Source organism: Phasianus colchicus, chromosome 6 (genome assembly GCF_987193195.1).
Source record: "Phasianus colchicus chromosome 6, bPhaCol1.hap1.1, whole genome shotgun sequence".
NCBI classification, from domain to species: domain Eukaryota; kingdom Metazoa; phylum Chordata; class Aves; order Galliformes; family Phasianidae; genus Phasianus; species Phasianus colchicus.
In genome coordinates, this window is record NC_143441.1 from 4211056 (window position 1) to 4221370 (window position 10315).

Here is a 10315-nt window from a genome sequence, read left to right on the forward strand (position 1 = left end):
TAATCCAATCTCACCCAGCCATAGGTAGGGACACCTTTTTCTGAATGAGGTTGGTCCAAAACTACACCCAACCTGACACTGAATACTTCCACTGATGGACTATCCACAGCTTCTCTGGGCAGTCTTTTCCTCTGTCTCACTGTTCTCAAAGGGAAGGATTTCTACCTTACATTTATTCTAAGGCAGACTTGTCCAACCCACAGCCCCAAGGCTGCATGCAGCCTGGCACAGCTCACAGTGCAGCTTAGCCTGTGCCCCATGCCATCATGGCAGTGGCTCTTCCCTGCTGAGCCCTGCCCCAGACACACAGCTGTCACTTGGCAGTGACCAAACATCAGTGTGCTATTAGCCCTATCTGGACAGAAAGCAGGACAGGGCAGTGCCAGCTCAATTAAAAGCAAACAATTTCATGTATTTTAATACACTGGTTGATCCTATGAATAGTAAAACATATAAAGCTTTGCTTTCCATTCTGATAAAGAAATCTGAGAATAGATCTTAAAATTGCAAAAAAAAAAAAAAAATTATCAATATTTTCTTATATTTGCAACTCTACAGCTAACATAAATGCATGACCTGCAAAATTTCAACGAGAATGTATAAAGTTGCAATCAGACATTGAACTAAAAAATCTGATTGGTTCTCTTCATCAGACTTCTATAAGCCCTATCTAACCACAGAGAGATACCTCTCCCTCACCATCACACCTTATTCACATCATTGTTTTGGCAGTATCTACATCTGTGAACAACTGTTTCGAAGGATGAAGTACAGGAGAAGTAAAATTTCATCTGAAATCTTTGATGAACACCTTGAGATCTCACTGAGAATGGCAGCCACCGCCATCAAATCAGAATGAGTCAGTAATTTCATAACGAGCTCAAATATCCCACTCGTTTTATGGTTTTGTTGCTCTCTTTTTTATGTTTTAAAAAACATATTAAAAATCAAAATGTTTTGTTACTTATATACTTTGACTATATTATATTATTCATGAGAACTGTTCTGAAAGTAATGCCTCCTATATTATTAAGTTGGCCCATGACATCAGAGGCAGATCTGGTAGTATGGCAATAGAGGTTCATAGAATCACAGATTCATAGAATGGCCTGGGTTGCAAAGGAGCACAGTGCTCATCCAGTTCCAACCCCCTGCTATGTGCAGGTCGCCAACCAGCAGACCAGGCTGCCCAGAGCCACATCCAGCCTGGCCTTGAATGCCTGCAGGGATGGGGCATCCACAGCCTCCTTGGGCAACCTGTTCCAGTGCCTCACCACCCTCTGGGTGAAAAACTTCCTCCTCATATCCAACCTAAACCTCCCCTGTCTCAGTTTAAAACCATTCCCCCTTGTCCTATCACTATCGAACCTTGTTAACAGCCGTTCGTCTCCTGTTCATATTTAACCATGAGTTGGACACTCATGATTTGAACTCTCTTTAGGTTTAAACTGTTCTCCCTTGTCCTGTCACTGCAGTCCAGGAGGAAAAGCTTTTCCCTGTCTTTCTTATCAGCTCTCTATATGTATCAAAAGGCTGCAATAACGTATTACCACAGCCTTCTTCAGGCTAAAATCTCACAGCCTTTCTTCATAGGAGAGGTGTTCCTTTCAGCCAAGCTTAGACAAGTTTGGATTCCCTGGCATGATGGAGCTCTCCAGCCACTCTGGGCACCAGTTCCAGGCAGTTTTACAGATTCTGTTAACTGAAGACACAGGGATTAATCCTCAGTAAAACATCAGAACCCTGAGAGATCATAGCCAACTTGTTCTGCTACCCAAAATAACTTCCTCAAACAGGTGGATAATGCGTGCAGAGGTAGCTCCAAAGATGTTTTTTGGATGCATCTTTATCCTCTGTATCCTATGCAGCTCAAAAGCCTAAGCAGACACACAAAGAAGGCTGTACGTGACTTGTAGGGCATTGTGCATAGATACCTTCTCATATGGGAGCATAATTTTAACATGAACTCTGAGTTGAAGAATTTTTGAGCTGTTTTGCTCTCATGTTTTACTAAGGATTAATCCCTGTGTCTTCAGTTAACAAAATCTGTAGAGCTGCCTAGCAACCATACCCAGTCCAGTGGATTAATTGCTGCTCAGCCCTTCACATGGTTTGCAGCTGATTCTGCCCCACTGACAGCAGCAACTCCATATCCAGGTGGCCACACTTGCAGGCAGCTGGGCAGGGACAGTGGACACCCCCAGCCCTCTTGGGACACGCTTGCAACCCTCTCACTGAAGGGTCCCCATACATTGATTGGAGCCCCTGCAGGTCCCTGTGCCCAAGGGGAAGCCATTCTCTTCAGTAAGCAAAATGGTATGGGGTGCCATCCTCAGGAAAGGGGCCCTCATCTCCCCCTCCATTCTTCCTTCAAACCTGGGGCAACTCTCATCCCATAGGCCCCAATTCCCAGAACTGCCATGTTTTGGTCACCATGGGACATTCTTAGAATGACATCACCATGGCCTCCCGATGTCACAAGCCATCTCACAGCCTTTGTTCCGAGCCCTATAAACAGGGGGACTTAGTCCTTGTTTGTCATCAGCTTTGCTGAGCAAGGACTAGCGTTTAGTTGGTAGCACATGTGAGATAAATGTACTAGCTTCATCCCAGCATGGTCAGGAGGTTAGAGTATGCCAAAATCCGGTGCAGCTTCTTGGGGAAATTTTATAGTTAGAATACAGGAGAATAATTGAGTTTGAAAAGACTTTCAAAGGTCATTGGCCTCAATTTCCCAACCACTTCAGTGCTAACCAAAAGTTAAAGCACACTAATGAAGGCATTATCCAAATGTCTCCTGAAAACTGACAGGCACAGGGTACCAACCACATCTCTAAGAAGTTGTTCCAATGCCTGACCACTCTTGTGGCACAATTTTTTTTTTTCCAGAGGTCCATCTGACCCTCCCCTGGTGCAGCTTTGTGCTGTTCCTACCTTATCATTGATGCTCAGGAGCAGAGCCTGGCACCCCCTGCTGCTTCCCTTCCTCAGGGAGCTGCAGAGAGCAATGATGACACTCCATATCCTTCTCTTCTTAAGGCTGATCAGCTTGGGTGGACTCAGCCTCTCCTCACAGGACATGCCTCCCAGCTTTGGTGCCTCCTCTGGGTGGTTTCAAGGGTGTTAATGTTATTTTTATGTTGCGGAGCCCAGAACTGCACACAATATTCAAAGTTAAGCTTCACAGACAGTAAATATAGTGGGACGAGCTGGCTGTGCTGTGTTTAATGCACACCAAAATTCAGTTTATCCCTTGGCTACCAGGCACAGTGCTGTCTCCTGCTGAACCTGCTGGCACCAGCAGGTCCCTCACTGCAAAGTTGCTCTCAGCTACTCATCTCCCACATGTGCCTGTGTGTGGCATTGCTCTGTCCTGCCACCAAAGGCATTTACCTTTGCTGATTTCATGCTGTTGATGACTGTTTGAGCTCCTATCCATGAAGACCCCTTTGCAAAGCCTCTTGTCTCTACGGAGAGTACCTCCTGTTTCAGTTTTATCAGCAAACTTGTCTTTAACATTGCCTCTTTGGCTTTCCATGTATTTGCTAATACATTCACGCACAGGCACACACGCACATTGCCTACAAAGATAAATGCTGAATTCTGGAAACCAGAATAATTGTCAGCAGAGTGGAACTTTATTTTCAAATATGCAGACATCTCTGTTGGTTGCAAGTATTAGAGTTGGCGTGTTTTAAATGTCAACACTGTTTTAACATCTATAGAAGTCTGTAAAATTAATGATGAGAGAGATTCTTACTGCAAGTGTATTGGAAATGGCAGCACTCAGTTACCTGTAAATGTTAAAACATTGTCTACTAAGAGCTGACAAAGACAATCAGGAGATGCATGCTTTAGTTTGTCAGACGTCCAACCCCTAAAGACCTGTTCCTGCTCACTTTGTGTTCATCTGAATGCTTCATTCTGGTGCCAGGAAGAGTGGTCTGACCCAGGACTGGGATGACTTCTGCCCTTCTGGGGACCAAAGAGGTTTAAGCATCCATACGTCTCTTCTCTGAGGTTTTCTGCCAAAATGCAAACAGAGATGATTTCAGCACTTTGGAGATTGTGGATACATTCTTACTAACTTCCTAGCGGTTCATAGAATCATAGAATTGTATGGGTTGGAAGAGACCCTTCAAGGCATCCACTACCTCTCTGAGCAACCTTTTCCAGTGCCTCACTACCTTTAGGGTAAAAAAAATTCCTTATGTCCAATCTAAATCTCCTCTCTTCATTTGAAACCATTTCCCTTTGTCCTATCACAACGGACCCCGCTAAAGAATTTGTCCCATTCTTTCTTATAGCCCTCCTTTAGATACTGAAAATATCTATCTCCATGCTGAACAGCCCCAGCTCTCTCAGCCTGTCCTCAGAGGGGAAGTTCCATCCCTTGGATCATTTTTGTAGCCATCTCCAACAAGTCTACATCTCTCCTGTACTGGAATGCAGTAGGTGAGGCTCACAGCTCGGAGTAGAGGGACAGGAGCACCTCCCTCAATCTGCTGACCACGCTTCTTTTGATGCAGCCCAAAATACGGTTGGCTTTCTGGGCTGTGAGGGCACATTGCTGGCTCATGTCCATCCACTGATACCTCCAAGTCCTTATCAGCAGGGCCGTGCCCTATCTTTTTGTCCCCTGGCTGTCTGGACAGACGACATCGGTGTTCCTTATGAATTATGTACTTTAATGTTAGCAGCCCTATTACTTCAGATTGTATTGGGTAGTGGAAAATAACCGACAGCTGACATCATTCAACACCAGCACAGATTGCTTCAAGTAATTTCCAGTAGTGACAAGTTATCTTGGCAGGATATTTTATGTCTGAATTTCATCTATTTCATGACATAACTTGCTGTTCAACACTGACCTGGACATCTTCACGACATCTGAGAGGAAACCAGACTACCCTTGATTTTGAATACCCTCTGAATACAGGGATAGTTTCTTTTACAACCCAGTGAGATGCTTCTGTTTTTTTCCTTATCTGTGCTTTAAGTAAACTCCCTAAAAGTAGCTAGGGAAGACAGCGCTTCTGTCCCTTCAGACTTAGTGTAAGCAAGTGATTATTTGAGTTTTAAACTCGGACAATAAAGATGGCACTGCAGCTCAAAATCCCAAATGCCTTCAAAAAGCAACACTGTAAGGTCACTAATCAAAATTCTCCAGTGAGTTTCAACACAGATATAACACTTTTTTTTTTCCAGTGTTCATTCAAGTCTCAATTGTCATTTACTGCCTTTGACATCACTGATAGTCTAATCTCCAAATGATCTCCTGCTCACCCCCTTTTTTCACCTGCTCATAAGAGGATTTATTATTTTAAAGCTGCTCCAAAGTATGTATTAATGTAGATGTATTAATATCCTAACTTGCAACTAACTTGTATTAATATCCCCTTCTTGCAACTTGCCTCCCCACCCACAACAACAAACCTTTGTGAATTTTGTTCCAGGAGGATGTGTAAAAAAACACTTTGAAAAAAAAGTCGTTAAGAGTTTTATATGGTTATTTTATGTGTGCATTTCACTTTGCTGCAGGCAATGGCAGAAGAAGAAAAAAAAATCAATCCATATTTGTGCAGAATGAAAAGATGAAAAGAAAATAAACCTTCCAAAATAATTAGCTCTACAGTATAGAGAATGAAATCACCAAAAATACTTGACCTGTTCCCCCCCTGCTGCTGCTGCTGCAGAACCTTTAAAGTACACAAACACATTAAGAAAAATTGTTAGGAAGGTTTATTTCAAGGAATAGGCTGCTCTTGTTCTGGGGACATGGGAAGCCTTTTGCTGAAACCTGGAACCTCCCAGATTCTAATTTAGGGGTGAATGGTTCAAAGTGCAACTGAAACAAAAAAATAACATAGCAAGGTATTTCTTTAGAAAAAGATTGTGTGGTTTCAACCATTCTTTCCGCCACGGTTTCAAATGTGGCTGCAGAAGCCACATCTGAGGCATGTTTATATATATCTATAAATACACTGTTATATATATTTGCATAAACACATCTGCTTATTTGCATTCGTGCAAATATGATTCACATATATGAACATAGTAAATATGGTTAATCTAGCATCCTTTTCTGTTAAGTTTTTAAAAGGTGCAGAAAGAAAATGTAGATGTAATTGGTTTGGTTGGAAGATTACCTGGAAGGCAGTATATTTAAAATGGGAGGACTTCTGAATGGCTTAAACGTATAGCCTTACTATGACAGTGCATTAACAGTGGCCAACTCCAGCAGGGAAGATTAATATTACTTATAAAAATACCGGTGTAGAATGTTTGTTGTACTGCCAACAACACAGTAGAAGAGGTGATTTTTTTGGTCCATGGCAATGATTTTTCCACGAGGTACTGAGTAATCATTGTCTACAATGCACTTTTTTCCATCATAAAACCTGTAGAAGGAATAATATGGCCCTCATTTTTCCTCTGGCTTCTAAGAACTCTGAAATATATACCTCATGCCAGTACTCCATAAACTCCAGTTGTGTTCAAGCACTATGCAACCTGAGGCTACCAAGATCAATAAAATTATTGAACCCACAAATATTTCTGTGGTTAGGTTTTGTGGAGGGTTTAGAGAAGCATATATCTGTATGTAGGAAAAACAGACGAAGAGGCCATTGTTGGTAGGAGGAGCAAAGCCTTCTGGATATAGACTGCAAGGCAGAGAGCATCAGAAATGCAATGTTCATGCTTTGATGCCAAAAAGTATAAATTCAAGGGATGCAACACATTCAGGAAATGGATTTAAGGAGGATGGATGACTGGCTCTGGCAATTTCTAATAAGACGTAGAATGTTTCCTGCCAAGGTCACTGGTTTTACTCCATTTTATTATCAATTATTAAATATCTCTTCCTCTTATTTATTAGTTTACAAGTTGTTTTCACATGAGGGACACTATTTTGTGTTTTACGTGAGGCGAATTGCTGATGACAAATCAAGTTCAAAGCAGCACAGTATTTGTAAAAGGAAAACTACTGTTACTTTTGATAGTGGTTTGCACTCTGTCAGAAGTCAGAGATGGAAGGACAAGGGCTATGTAGGGGTATATAGCTTGATTTTTTTCTCTTTTCTCTCTTGCTGTGTGTGCTATATCACATACTAAGAATTTTAGGCCTTGATTTTTCTACCAGTCTGATATTTTAGATATGCAATAGACTTTTCCCCAGCCTGGGTAACAATGAGTGTGCTAAATGGTCAACAATTGGCTTTCTACACAGATATGCTCATGTCCAGGGCCACCTTACTTTATGAAATAAAAATCATGAATTTTAATTTTTCTTCTCCACCAGAATGTCAGCTTAAGTTAGAATTTATGAGTCTGAGAGAAAAAGAAGGGTTTTGGTCATGTCATAATGTTAAAAAATTAATAAAGAAAAAGGGCAAACTTCTTCAATATTGATATGAAAAGCAAGATCAAATTTCAGTTCTTCTCACAGAATTCAGTATTCAGAGGAAAATATCTCTGAGGTTCATTAAGAAAAATACAAGTATTTTCTGGCACATCAGTCCTCAAACAAATAATTCTCCTTTCAGAACGGATATGGCAAGTTCTTCATGTTGCCAAAGGAAAATTAAAAATTAAATATTACTGAGCGGATGTAAGAGAGCAGAAAATTCAAAGAACAATCATAGGTGATGTGAATCTCCCTAAAGAACACATTGAAACTCTGAGGCAGTGAATACTTATCTGCTGTTTTGGGGGCAGAGTATGGTGTGAGGATTTGGATCTAGACGACAGTTCTGTGCTCAGCCCTGTTCTCCTTCCTTTCTTTTTGCACCTTTGCATGCAAACTGTCAATGGAGTAGCTTGTGTAATTCGTCTTCAGTGTGTTTCATTTGCAGCAAAACTGGTTAGCTTAGAAAATTGGGATGCCAAGTACTGAGATTGTTGCAACTGAAATGAGTCAGTGAACGAGGACAAGAGAGTATGTGCTGCAACATCTGAAGAGGCAGTAATGTTAGGCAGGTAGGGATAGGGATGAAGAGGAGTAATAGCTTATTCTATTACTGTCACACATCTGCCTACACCAGGAGAAACATATGGATCATCATCTTCTGAAACATTTTTGCCTAGCTTACATCTGCCAGCTATCTTTGTAGTCTTTGTCTCCAGTTAGGTTTTGTTGTAAACGTCAAAGGCAGAGGAAAGTAATGGATGAAACACTGAGGAATCTGAACGAAAATCACTACGATTGACCAAGCAGAGGGGGAAAGACGTACCTTGATTATCTGAGATGTCTTTAGGAATGACCATAACAGCCAGTGAAAGAAAAGCTCTCCAGAACTGTTTTAGCCTTATTACCTGTATTTATTACCCAACCTTGCTATTTCATCAGTGCATATGAGACTGTCCATCGTGGAGACTGGAAGATCAGCTGCACTTCACTTCCCAGCTCCTCAGTGCCTGTGTCTGAGGAATGAATTTGCCCCCAAATTTGTATCTCCCATACTGGCATATGAACTGCAGCTACAGTGCTGGAGTATCCACAGACAGCAGGGACTTTGCTGGCCTCTTCTCACCCACCCATTTGACTGCAGAGGTACTGAATGCAGCGAGCTTACGAGATTCATTGAAAGCAGATGAGCATTAGAAGAGGAGGAAAGCACTGAAAGGAAATGTCCAAATCCCATCCAGTTCTAGATCCAGCACCCAAGTGAGCAAGCAACAAAGCTAGCTAAGGTAAATCTGGTGGAGGTCATGGTGGAAGTCATTTCAGTTTGAAGCCACTGCTCCTCAGAAACAGAACCTCATATTCTTTTTGGATCAGTTGACCTGTTTAGACCCTTACAATTGTAGTACTGCAAGAAAACAAGGCTTGTCTGCTTCAAAATTACCCATTTCAATAACATACATCCAGTATGCATTGTGGACTGTAGTAAACAAAAATGGCCTCAAATTTGCTGCAGATTTAGTAGAACTAATGAATTAATAATTGTTCTTATTTGTCTCCTGTGTTCACAAGTAACCTATTTTTCTGGCTTAAATCCTAAACCAGAAAGATACACTTTCAAATACAATACTTCATTAGCAGTTGCTACTGGGATGCCATTCCCTGTCTTTTAATGACCTTTCTAGTACCATGGAATTGAACTTTTTTCACCAAGAGATTTTTTTCCCCTAAATTACAATATAACTACTGTACTGGAAGTGAAAATGATGTACCACCTTCTTTTAAACACAGTGACTTTCTATAGTAAAGAATAGTTTTAAAGAAAACAAAGGGCTACCTGTTGTGCTGAGAAAAAGGTTATTTAAATGCATCCCTGAACAAATTCCTTCCTTTGAAGAGCTTAGCAGTGAGCTTCATGAAAGGAGGGATGCAAGACCAGACAGCCCACTGGTCCTTGCTTATGTACTTTTGACTCACTGGTGAAGAAATTTGTAAATAAATCACTTGAAAAATGCACAGCAGTGGGAGCACCAGGACTAGTGAAATCTGGTCTCCAGGGATGCACATCTTCTGGTGGCTTGTGAACTCAGTGCAACTTTTTTTTTCTCCTACAGATGAGGATTTTACAGAAGAGCAGCCTTTCTCCAATTCCCTGTTGATTCTCTGTGTTGAATGAGTGTTGATCTTAGTGCAGCCTTTTTTTCACCTGGGACTTCAATCTGCCGCTTTCTTCTCTAGGCTATTTCTATTAAACCTGAAGGAACTTCAGGACATCTGTGAGGCTTATTCCCTTCTTTCAGATCAATTTTGAACTGGACAGTGTTGTAAGGATTAAAATGTATGAAGCGTATTGAGATTAGAATTACATGAAGTCTAAGTAGCTGAAGGAAACAAGCATGGAATGAGTTTTGTTTCTTCATGATGTCAAGCTAACATGTCTATGTAAACATTTATGAACATGCAAAACTGATCACCTATCTGAGATGAGGTGTTAGATGCTGCTTTTTGTATATAGACACATTAACTTCTAGACACTGTAAAATTAAAATATGTTGATATAGTTGAAATAGCAAAAACAAATTTTTATATAATAATAATAGAGAAAAATCGTTCTACCCCTTAAAAAGTGAATGATTAAATATCAAGGAAGATTTAAATTAGTCTGTGAGAAATTATTTGTATTACTCCAATAAAATAGTCTCAAGCTTAACATTTACCTTTAAACATATTAAAACTTGTTTAGAACAGGCAGCTTTCAATTTTAGCATGAAATTCAAGCCATTTCCAGACAAAAATGTGACTTGTCACACTCTCATCTTCAGTTGATGTCTAGGGCCACAGGACCTGCTTTTGATATTACACCTTTAACTGCAGCAGAAGAAAGTATGTTATAAATAATACAGACTTCTC